We start from the raw sequence: 12,756 nt of genomic DNA on the forward strand, positions 1-12,756 counted from the left end.
TTTTTGCTGAATTTTATTTCGATATCTTTGTTTATTCTTGACCTGCCTTTTGCGCACACAAAGATCTTTAGAAAGAAGATTAGAGTCTGGTTCAATACTACACCAATTGTGCGATGGTGAAATAATAAGAAAGTGATCAACTTAATTTGGTTAAAGTCGCGTTTGGTTGAGTGATTACAAGATAATGATGTATTTAAAGTAATTCAGAAGTAGCCGACTATATCATTGCTACAGTGATGTTCTGCAGTTATTTTTCATACAGTTGCCGATTCAAATGACATAATCATTAACAGCGAAATACTTATTTGCAATGTTTCTGTCAAGCTGGCATAGCCTTACACGAATGGCATTGTTAGCGAGTTGCACTACGTCTCATCATCCTTCTTATTTTATACATACATACAACATAGCCATCTCGATTAGATGGTGAACAACACCATACCACATGTTACAAGAGTACAGACATTCTACATACTTATTTATTACATGCAATACTGCAATAAAATTACATATAATTCACCACTGGCAACGGATGCTCCGACAACTTTAAGAATCAACAGGTTGTTCGTGCATTTACATGCGTATGTAGTTTTTCTCTTTTTCTTTATAAATTACACAGTGCAATAACATAGCATAAATAAGCTTTGAAGGACTCCACTAATTCACCACATCCGAAACAGAAGGGCTCAATAGAGCAAGCCAAAAAGCTTCGTGCGCTTCAATTCAAAGTCAAATGTTAAGTTGGACAGTTAGCTTACCAAAAAAGCTTGTGTTAAAGAAAGTGAAGACCGTTAACTATAAAAATATTGGAAATTTAAAATTTTTATAAAATACTTAGAACTTGCTTATTAAGAAACTAAGTATAGTAATTTACATAGCTTTAATCCCATATAAAATGTGTTGTAGTAAAGCATATTTGATTACAACTCCAGAGCAACTTTCATGTTCATAAATTAATTTAACAATATGTGAACGTCTAACGACCATTCTTTTTGGAAATTAACTCAAAAGAGGCAGTGTTTTTATACTTTGCTAAGTCACTTATATTCTTTCATGCGTCGATTTTAGAATGGGTAATCAAATCAGAAGCTAGCACTCTTTTCTATAGCAATCACTTAAACCTATAATTCTAATTTTGCTGAAGAATAGTATTGAATACGGGGAAGATAGCAAGAAAAATGGAAGTTACGATGACTATTAAATTTTTAAATGTATTTTTTTAAGCCAAATGTGCCTTAACAGCTGAACTTTCGAATTCTCTATGTTACACTTCTCAAAGTTCTTTTTCACTAATATTTTGCTCCTGAGCCAATACAAACATGCTAATACTTAATCCAGGCTTTCGACGAGGCACTCTTCAATATGTTTGTTGAATTTAGGGACATCGGTTACGTTGTCAAGCATCTCTATTGCGACCTCTACTCGACGCCATTTTTGCAACAAAGAATTTTGTTGTTTGGAAAAAGTCTAGAATTGATACGCTTCATATCCAAAACATTAATCAAAATGTCTTGAGTTGATCCTTAAGGGGTGTAATTGACATCCTCTACTATCGCTCTGATGCCAACACAATGATTTGCAAGCTCTGTTTCTTTAAACAGACTTTTGTTTACATTTATGGTCAGTGACCCTTTTTTTAAATTTTATAAAGCCAATAACCTTTGTTTACATTTGGGTCACTGAACCTTTTGTTTATATTTTATTGGGTTCCTGACCCCTCTGTGTACATTTTGTGAGGTCAATGATCTTTTTTTTTACATTAATCCAAGTCAACAACCATTGATTACATTTAGAAAAGTTAAAAACCTTTGTTTACATTTGGGTTCACTGAAAGTGTTTATAGGGTTCACGACCCTTTTGTTTATACTTTGTGCGGTCAATGACCTTTTTGTTTACATTTTGTGGGACAATGACCCTTCTGTTTACCTTTCATGAGGTGATTGACCTTTTTGTTTACATTTAGCCAAGTCCTTAACCTTTGTTTACACTTAGAAAATTCAAAAAGCTTTGTATACATTTGGGTTCATTGAACCTTTTGCTTACATTTTATAGAAGCACTAGCCTTTACACTTTGTAAGGGCATTGACCTTTTTCTTTACATTTAGCCAAGTCCACAACCTTTTTTTTACCTTTTTACAAGTCAATGTTTGTATTTATTCCAAGAATTATATTTAAGGTCTATTGTTTATGGTATATATGATCAGACGGTATTTTGAAGTCCTTAAAGACCTATACATGTTTATTGCTTGTTCCTTATAGACTATTAGGTAACCATCGAAATAAATTCTGTCTTTAATCCTTAAAAGCTCATAAGTCTTTTTTTCTTTTATGCGATTATATATTTTTCATTATGTTCACAACCTGATCATATAAAATCAAATAATATATCAAATAAGACGTTGTGAATATTTTACTAAATTTTACTTTTACTCAACGTGCAAAGAGCTATTCTAATTGGCCGATTTCTTATTTATACCGGAGAATTTTCACTGAAGCTGTTAATATTTTAAACTCAATTTTTCTGAACTAAATTGAGAGCACTTGGCTGAAACTAAGTCGATTAAGGTTATGTTAGTTCGATGGTCTTAAGAAAAAGATTCGCTAATATTCAATGTAAAGTTTGTGTCGTGGAATCTAGGTGTACTTTATTACTCATAACGGAATCGTTGAATTCTTATACAACAGAAGAAAATGAAGAGCAATCACTGGAACTAACTCAGCGGAAATTTATTTCATTTTAATATCATCATACCTTTTGTTTCAATGCACTAATATTGCCGGCAACATTAAAAAAACATCGATATTAAATCCACGGCCGTTACAGCTTTCATCAACCTTATCGAAAATTCCATAACACGCAAGTACAGTGAAGGCAAAAATCAAGTGCGACACTCAGAACGAACCTAGTGAGAACAGAAATTCTCACCACACGCCAGCAGCCACAGCGCTAACAGCGAGAGTAGCAGTGTACTGACCCCAGCAAGCGCCGCTAAGCGAGCGGATGAGCTCAACGGTGTTTGTGTTGACTTTGACTGACGCTCTGGCTGGAATTACTGCAGGAGCTACAGCGGTCAACCAAAACAACAAATAACAAATGCTTGTGGGTGGCATTGGTGTTGGTGTTATGCGGTCAGCGTCGCTGCCGGCGGCACAAGCAGCGAAACACGGACCATAGGCGACGGAAAAAAGGCGCGCGCACATTTCGCACTCAAGCGTTGACCGGAACACATCGCGACGGGACGAGTACGCGCATCAACACAACAAAATCAAACCTGAAAAGCGTAAAAGCGACTGTGTGCTAAAGTCATAAAACCGCACAGGCGACAGTCGGTGACGAGCAATTGACAACAGCGCAAGCAAACAGCAGCAACAACGCAACAGTTGTGTGTACAAGCGGCAAAAAATTTGTAAAAAGAGTAAATGCGTGCGGAAGCAGCTGTAAATATAATGTGTGAACGCAGGTGTGCGCGTTAAAAATGTAAAAAATATACAAAAATTAAATAATTGAAATAAGTGTGGAAATAATTATTTTTTGAATTTTGTTTTTTTTTTTCAAAAAAATATCTGGAAAAATATGTATGAATGTAATTTACACACATTGTGACTTTATTAATAATTATTGCGATACACTTCCGTTATTTGGAGTTGCGAGTGAAAAAAAAAATATAAAAAATTGTATGAATAATTTTTTTTTAATATTTTCTTGAAAAATAAAAAAAGTTGCATAATTTACATTAAAATTATTAAAAAATACTGTGACTGCAATAATAATTATTGCTATACACTTCCGTTATTTGATTCGAGTGAAAAAATTAAAAAAAATTTAGAATTAAGAAAAAATTTAGATTTTTTTTTAATTTTTTAAACAAAATAAAATTTAGAACAAAAATAAATTTTGAAAAAAAAATGTTGGAAAAAAATTGAAAAAATACAATTTTGAAAATAAATTACAACAAAATTTTTTTCAAATACTGTGACTATATTAAAAATTATCCCAATACAGTTCTGTTGTTAATGTTAAACGTGAAATTTATTTTAAACAAATTTTTGAAAAAAATAAAATTAAATTTTTTTTTTTTTTTTTTTTAAATAAAGATCTCATCAAAATTATTTAAACATACTGTTACTTAATTAAAAATATTTACAATACACTTCCGTTATTTCAACTTGTGCGCGCCCACAACAAGTGTGTTTCAAAAATGCGTCGCCGGCCACCTGTGCGTATGAGCATTCTCCGCAAGTGAAGCAAGCGAAGTAAAGTGTCAGTGCCAAAAACATAGCAGCCACTAATGCCTAAAAGTGTTAAATAAATTAGTGTATACAATTAAATACTTTACATTGCACGAAAAAAAAAAAAAATTTTGGAATTGAAAAAAAATAACAAAAACAACCGCGCATAGCCACAGTCAGTGTCAAGGTTGCCTGGCAGCCGCGCGGGCGTTTGCACCGACGGGCGTTGCTGTCAGTGAGACACTTAACAGCACAACGCAAGCGGCCACTGTCGCGTACTCAATTGCTGCTAATTAATCACAGCTGCTGAATGGTTAGTGGCGCATAAAATGAATTAACAGATCAATTAAAATGCGTAAGTGGCTTTCATTTACTACATTCCCAACTATAAATGTATATATTTGCCTACAAGTTCGTACCTAAGCATATATGCTCGCTAAATAAACACACCAACAAATGATGGGCAAAAGCCAAAAGCTTTTGATGTTTAATTTCGTTAATTACTTGAAGTTCACTTAATTACTTTTATTAATTTTGTACAAATGAAGTGCGACAGCGCGCCATTTCGTGGCAGAAGAAATTTTAGAAATATCAAAGTGACGTTTAGAAATGCAATGGGTTTGCAAAATAGCAAATTGACAGACAGTTAGTTTATTTGCATATTGCAAAATGAGCTAAGTAGCTGGAATGTATGTATATATATATGTGTGTGTGTGTTTACATTTCTATTTCATACGGTCCGTGCAATCCACATATGACGGACAGACGGACAGCTATTGAATTATAAGCAGCAGCTAGTACACTTACCTATACATACATACCACATACATGTATACAAACATACATATATACATACATACAAACGTACATACATATATACATGCGCCCAAACAAACCCTCTAACATATGTGCATATTAACAAATTTACTCGCTGATGCTTGCATTTATGCATACATACATACATATGTGGTGCATTAGTTGCGCACAAATATTTGTGTTGTTGTGTGTTGAGTATAACAGCACAGGGAAATTATTCGCAAACAAAAAATTGTGTTCTATATTAATTGCAGAATGTAATTTACATTGACTGCAATCTCGTGCATTAAAAGTAAAATATATAATTTTACAACTAGTTGCGCGTGTGCTCAATGCATGTATGTGTGTGTGTAAACTATCTTATAGGTTTTTAAAAATATTTCAAAGCACGCGTGTATCAATATTGCATAGTTGTGGTTAGCGATTTAATTCACTTTATTTTAAACAACTAACGGTTGCCTCGAAAAAATTGCCATAAAATATACATATATGAAATAAATATATTTGCATTTAGGTATAAATATTACTTTACATTTTAGAGCATTCATTTAAACTACTTTGGCATTAAAATTTCATGAATCTATTAACTATTGATAGGCCGTTTTAAGAACAAAAAGATATTTACCTGTTATTGCCGAGAGCTCCCTGTTAACTTATGAAAATTGATGTTATATTATTTTGCATTTTAGGTGATGATATGTGTTATTTTATTATTGATGCGTGACTAAGTTCCCGCTGTTTGTCAATAGATGGCTCCAGCAGTTAGTGGTGATCGTTGTTGAAATATCCAAAACATGATAAACTTAACGTAGACATTTGAAAAATTAATTACGTTTCCACCAACAAAGTTACTAATTATTTATGTATGTGTCATGTATACTTTTGGTTGGCGAATATATCTGATTTATTTACCAAATAATCGTCATTTGCGAGAAATGTTGATTTGCCTCTGTGAGTCAAAGAAATCGGCTGCTGAAGCACATTGCGAACTCCAAAAAGTTTACGGAGTTGCAATCCCAAGAAAAACTAAGTGTTTTGATAGGTTTTATCGCTTCAAAGACGCCGATTTCGATATTAATGACCGTTCGCGTGAAGGAAAGCCAAAAACCTTCGAGGATGGTGAATTGGAGTCGCTGCTCAATGAGGATCAGTGTCAAAAAGAGCTGATTCCCAATATTGAAGCAAAAAACCGAACATTTAATACTTTTGTAACTTGCAAAAGTCAATGCCAACCTTAAAGTGTGAAGCACCGATCAGATGATCCAATCCCAAATTGACAAATATATACAGTATAAAGTCAACCGAAAGTTCTGAAATCTTTAGACTAGATATATGGGGCTCAGGGAAATATTGACCCGTTTAAACCCATATTTTCCATATAGACATACTGTTGTCAGGAAAGGGTTATTCTCGAAATTTAACTATATATCTAATATAGTGACCGATCTTTGCGGTCAAAAGTCAATTATACTTGTATGCACTGGGGTCCAATCATTCGGTAACTAGGGACTTGAACAGTTTTAGTTGGATTTGGACAGTTTTTGATCATAAGGTGGAATATTCGAAAGAGATTATACGTGTAAAGTTTTATACCATTATATTAATTGCTTCTTCATTTGTGTAATGGAAAGTGATATTTGGGAAGTAAGTGTGGAGGTAATCCGATTTCGTCCATTTTCACACTACAACATAGGAATATGAGTTGAATGTCATATCCTAAATTTAGTCGAAATCGGTTAGTCGAGTCCCGAGATATGTGATTTCACTAAAAAATGGGCAATGCCACACCGATGACTCAATTTTTACCCAGGCTCTTACAAAGCTCTCTCATACCATCTCGAGTGTAAAATTCTATGTCTCTGGCATATTTAGTCATTGATCTATCGCACTTTTACTAGCTTTTAACGGAACCATTATATAAAGAGTGGACGGGGACTGCTAAAGGGATTTATCGTGAGCGAATTTGGTTATTGTAGCTTAAGCGGCTTAGGAGATATGTATATTAAACAAATTAAACTCAGAGGTGTCCGTCACTACTACGATCCCCTGTGCCAAATTACAGTTCTATTGCTTAAATTAGTGATTAGTTATGGTATTTTATACATTTTCAATAAATTTTTTTTGGCATGGCAGTGGTTCGATTACGCCCATCTATTAACTCGATTTTTTTTTTTATACTAAGGAACCCATATACCAAGTTTCATCGAGATATCTCAATTTTTACTGAAGTTACAACTTGTACGGCCGGACGGATAGACGGATAGTCACCTGGACCTCAACGCATCTGGTCATCTTGAACAGTTATATATACATAACCGTACAATTATACTCCAAGCTAGCTAACGGTTGATTTGGGAATGGATTTAGACATCGAAAATAGTGATTATTTGCTTTGTTATATGTGACCTAGTCTACGGAAAGGGGGCTTAGGTGTCAAAAAATCAATTTTCTTTTTAGTTGAAACAAAAACTTTAACTAAACAATATATGTATAATAATACTTAAGTTTTAAGCTTTTTTTATCAATTTCTCGAAAAGTTGCGGGCTTATGAAATTTTTTTTCAATTTTTGATATGAAAAATTACTAAAATTTTATTTAAAAAAAAATGTATGTACATATATAATAATAAAAAAGTTTCGGATTTTCGGAATATCCGAGATTAGCCTAACCCTTTGAATGAGAAAAAAATGAAAATAAAACAAATTAATTTTGCAACAAAGTATATTTGTCAATAGTTTACACCTTGTATGTGACTAATCACATGTTGTATGGAAAAAGGAGGATTTCCGTACACCAAAGTATATTTTCAAAACAGCAATACCTAGTTGTCGTAGGGGGAATAGTGGCATGGGTAAATATTATTTCTTCCTACACAAAACCAAAAATGTGGAAACTATAAAAATCGTTAACAAAACATTCCGGATTTGTGACCAATGTTTATGCTAAAGGTACATATGTACATAATTGTTTGTTTGTATGTATGTATTTGTATATCTAATCGCGTGCATATGAATGTGTTTATGTGTATATGTTTGCCCATTCTCTTTATTAGCCAACATGAATTAGCGCCACCACTTCACCTGAACGCTTTCGCGCAACCAACTTTTTGCTACTTTTGCGCCTTTTTGAGCTTTTGCTTTTGTTATTTCCTTTAATATGTGTAGGTGTGGCTATGCTTGTGCACTGCAGCATTTCCCTCGCAAACGAATTATGTCTTCCTCTTCCTTTCTATATACACGAGCATAGACACAAAAACATTTCGTTGTTTTCCTCTCGTTTCGTTTGTTGTTTTCATTAATGCGCTTTCTGCTTTTGGCTTCGTCCGTTGCTGTGCTGCGTTTTGTTGTTGTTTAGGACTTTTTTCGGCTTTATTTATTTTGAATCTAATGTTTACCCAATTGTTTAGTGTTTCCTGCGATTTGCTTGCTTTTATCAACTATTAAGCATTTTTTACTTTTTCTCTATATTGTTTTTGTATTTGTACTGCTTTTGTTGCTGCCCAGATTTCATGCGGTTTCATACAACTCATAGTTGTAGTTTGTAGCTGCCAATATTTAGTCGTAACTAATGGAGCATTACACTTGTAAGTCATATAAAATTTATTAAATGCAATTAATCCCTTTCCATGCCACACGCTCAACGTGTATCTCTAAGCGAGTTTATTTAAGTTGTTGCTCTTATTGTTGTTGGTGTGTAGGGGTTTTTATTGCGTCTTGTTATCGCTAATCCTTGGCGTACATTTTATTGAGCGTTGGTTGGATACAAAAATTCACTAATAAATTGTTTCATGTCATTATTATTATTATTTTATGCGTTGCTTGATTTCTACACGTAGCTTACTCCATATGGACGAGCATATCAGCTGCTATTGTTCGTGAGAGTGGTATGTTCTTTGTTTTTGCTTTTTCAAGTATTGTAAAATCAATTAGTCATTATATAAAAATATGCATGTTGCCATTTACAAGGGTTATATTCATTTTATCAACGGGGAAAATTAACAATTGAAGTAAAAAGAAAAGACGAAGTAACTTCTTACAAAGATAAAGGTGTAAACATTCATTAGAAGAATTTTACTAGTATTATTTTTAAGTCATAATGTATTTTTGTTCCAAATTTTCTTGATTTTTCAATTTATAAAATCTTTCTTTATAAAAATATATATAGGGTAAATATAGCTTGAACCATTTCGAGATTCAATATTTCATTCGAAAGAAAATTCTTCGGCATTTATTTTTTGAAGATTATCTCTTTCAAATGGTGGCCGCAGCTACCTACGTCGCAGATCATACATCTGTTGAGTCCAATTTTAGATTACTTTTTTAACATTTCGACTGGTAACTGGCGAATGTTACGCATAATATTTTGCTCCAAGGCCTGAATCGAAGCTGGATTGTCCGCATCTACTTTAAACTTTATATATCACCACAGAAAAAGGTCTAACGGTGTGATATCACATGACCTTGGTGGCCAATCGACAGGCCCAAAATGTGAAATCGTGTGCTCACCCAAGTGCTCTTCCAATAAATCCACTAATTGGTGCGACGTGTGGAAAGTAGCTTGACGTTCTCTTCGACATCATTTTTGAAGAAATGTGGACCAATGATTCCACTGGCCCACAATCCACACCAAACCCTTGTTTTTTATGGATAAAATGGCATCTCTTGAATCTTTTCCCAAATTCGCACATTTTTCTTGTTTACATACCCATTGAGCCAGAAATGGGTCTCAGCTTGACACAACTCACGCGTGATCTTTCAAAAGAACACCATTGAAAAAAGTACCTCTACTTGGATCATCATTTCCAAAAATTAATTAAATAATTTATTATTTAGCAACCAGATCTCGTTTTTTAATTGTGCAATCCTTAGCAAGCGAAATATTTATGGGCTAAATACGATATGGTTTTAGCCTACTCTCCCCAATAGAAACTGAATGTTATAAGGTTAGGTCCAAAGGTAAAACAGGCAACGAGTTAGACACCTGTAAACGCTGGTTCTTTGTAATACCCATAACTCCTGTATATGGAGTTCCAAACTCTTATATGACGAGCATTCCACAAACTTTTTAAAGTAGCCAATATCAACCCCAGCTACTTCGCCCGGCACACCGAAAGTGTGACTATCAGAATGTTTGAATCTCAGTCTTCAAAAGCCGGACAGTTGAGAAAAAAGTACCTAGATGATACCGCTACGCCTTCTTCTATACATATTTGGCAATTTCCGCTCGACATATTTGTAATCTTGCCGGTCGGATAGCAAAGTAGCTTGATGCTACTGATGAAGAGGTCAAGCACCCCTTCAGTAGTTTTGAGCGCAGTTCAAGTCTATTATTGCAGCTCTCATATGAAAGTAAGTATCTGGTACTTAAAAGGGTTGGAGCTGCGGTGTCCTCTTGAAGTCTAGTACTAAATGGCAAAGAGTTCAAAGTCCAAAAGTCCAAAATTCTTTACTGGTATAAACAAGCTACTTACTTTTATAGCTCCAGATTATAGTCTCAAAATCACGATCACATCTCGATTCCTCATAATCTTTGTTCCAATTGTCATCGATTGTTTTTGATAGATTCTGATAGATTAATCAAATAAAGCCTTGTCAAGGTCATTTTACACTCCATCAAAGCAATTAATTGCGCGCTTATAAATGCATATCGCTCAGTAAAATCATGACAAGCAGCAAAAATGTTCAATCATCCATTGATACATGGTCACCCATATAAATTAAGGTAAGTTAAGCGAGAGAGCTGTCTGCTCGCACACGCTTGCTCATACATCAAACAGGAAGACGTTAAATGCTTTCCTCCATGTATTCTCACCCATACATATTTACACAGATGCACGCGTTATAAGTCATATTGTAAAGCATCGGTAATATATCATAAATGTGACAGTGTTAAAAAATTAAAGCAATTTTCAAAAGAATTTTTTCCAAGCAACCACTTAACTAAGAAACTAAACCACATGCATTTGTGTGCAAGTTTATATGAGCGTATATGTGTCGGAAATGTCTCTTATATTGTTGCTGCTGCATTTTTGCATATGAGAAAATGAAGAGAAAGTAGCTACGGGCACGAGAAAGTGCATTAGGGTATGTATAGTTTTATTGTTGAAATAAGAAGTTCAAGTAGTCAATTTCGTCTCATTAAATTTGGCCTTGACTCTTGTTGTAGGAATTATTCCTTAGATCCAGAAATTATACTTATAGCTTCAATTGATTTAAGGTGTCGTTGCCAGAGTTTCAAGTACAGAAAGAGCAAAAAATATTTTAAAAGAGTAAAATTTAAAAAAGTATTTCAGTATTATTCAAGTTTCATCGAGTTGAAAAATCACCAACTTTAAGGGTTTTCTGAACTAAAAACAACACCCTTTTTTCAAAATTTTTTTCAAATATAAAAAATGAGATATTTTATTAGAATTTTTTATTACAATATACTTACACTATTAACAATGAAATACTAAAATTTTTGGACAAAAATGTTTTAAAATCGGCCATTGCGACGTTATTTCCGATGACCCCTCGGAAAACAGATGCGCCCGCCTTGGCAGGATAACTCTTTATGGGATCATCTAAAGTGAAAAAAATACCTAATTTAATATATAAATTATATTAACATAGAACTTGCAAAAAAACTGAAATTTTGATTTTGGGCAGAAATTTTTTCAAAAAAATGAAATTTTCACTGAAATTTCGCAAGATTTTTTTTTTCAAATAGTTGTAACCGAAAGAAATTCTTCACCCAAGTCTTAAAGAATTGTATCTCAAAGACCTGTGTAAAATTTCATGAAGATTAGTTGAGTAGTTCTCGAGATATCTTGCCAACCGTCTTCAAAAACAAAGTTTCGAGAAAAACGCGTTTAAAGACGGTGCACTTAGCCAGCACAAGTTCTCTAGGGTGTATCTCCGAAACTATTACTCGGATCAACTTGAATTTAGGACAATATTTTAGAGGTGCTGCAGAATTGAATAACATAAAAAAATTTAGATTTTTTGAAACTCGTAAACTTATGTAATACCTTAAATGAGTATCGGGAGCTATGTAGAAGAAAATTTCTTACAGCTATTGAAATAGGAAAATATGAAGAATCTGGTTTCTTCTTAATCATCTCGAACAACATATGTATATGAATTATATATGTATATTAGGGTCAGCAAAAATAACCAAATGTTTTTTTTCGCTTCGTGCTCAGAAAAATTGGTTGATGGACAGCTCTCAGAAAGGCGATTCAATTATAAGCTCTTAATTGTAACGGGCAGATCCTCCGCCTAACGGTTTTCCATTTTGTTCTTATTATCAGATAAAACAATTTATATCTCGCTTCCAACTATTTCAAAAATATTTTGTTTTATGGATGAAGTAGGAAAATGAATGCTCTTCAAATTCAGTTTTTCATTCAACATATACCTTTCAAGGGTATACTCTGATTATAGCGACCCTCCAAATTTTCGATTTGTTCTTTACTTCAATATACGCCTCAGTTTTGGCGATTAGCTCTTCATTCGATGAAAATTTCTTCCCAGCGACCATTATTCTGAGATCTGCGGACAATAAATAGTCTATGGAATCCAGATTTTGATAAAATGGTGTATGCGAAAGCAATTCGAAACTCAATTCACGAATTTTCGCCATCGTTTTCACTGACTTGTAATAGGGTGTATTGCCTTGGTGGAGATGGCACTTCTTTTTTTTCGGTGGTTTTGTCCTTCAAATGTATAC

General features: G+C 33.7%; 1 long non-coding RNA gene across 1 annotated transcript in view; it reads left to right on the plus strand.

Moving 5' to 3' along the window:
* Window positions 1–4,110: 4,110 nt before the first annotated feature.
* LOC120774763 overlaps window positions 4,111–12,756 on the plus strand; it is a 69,113-nt gene continuing 60,467 nt past the window's right edge. The window contains exon 1 of the long non-coding RNA XR_005705265.1: window positions 4,111–4,585. This is a non-coding gene — a long non-coding RNA (uncharacterized LOC120774763). The remainder of the gene's footprint in view (window positions 4,586–12,756) is intronic.

Source organism: Bactrocera tryoni, chromosome 4 (genome assembly GCF_016617805.1).
Source record: "Bactrocera tryoni isolate S06 chromosome 4, CSIRO_BtryS06_freeze2, whole genome shotgun sequence".
In the NCBI taxonomy this organism is placed as follows: domain Eukaryota; kingdom Metazoa; phylum Arthropoda; class Insecta; order Diptera; family Tephritidae; genus Bactrocera; species Bactrocera tryoni.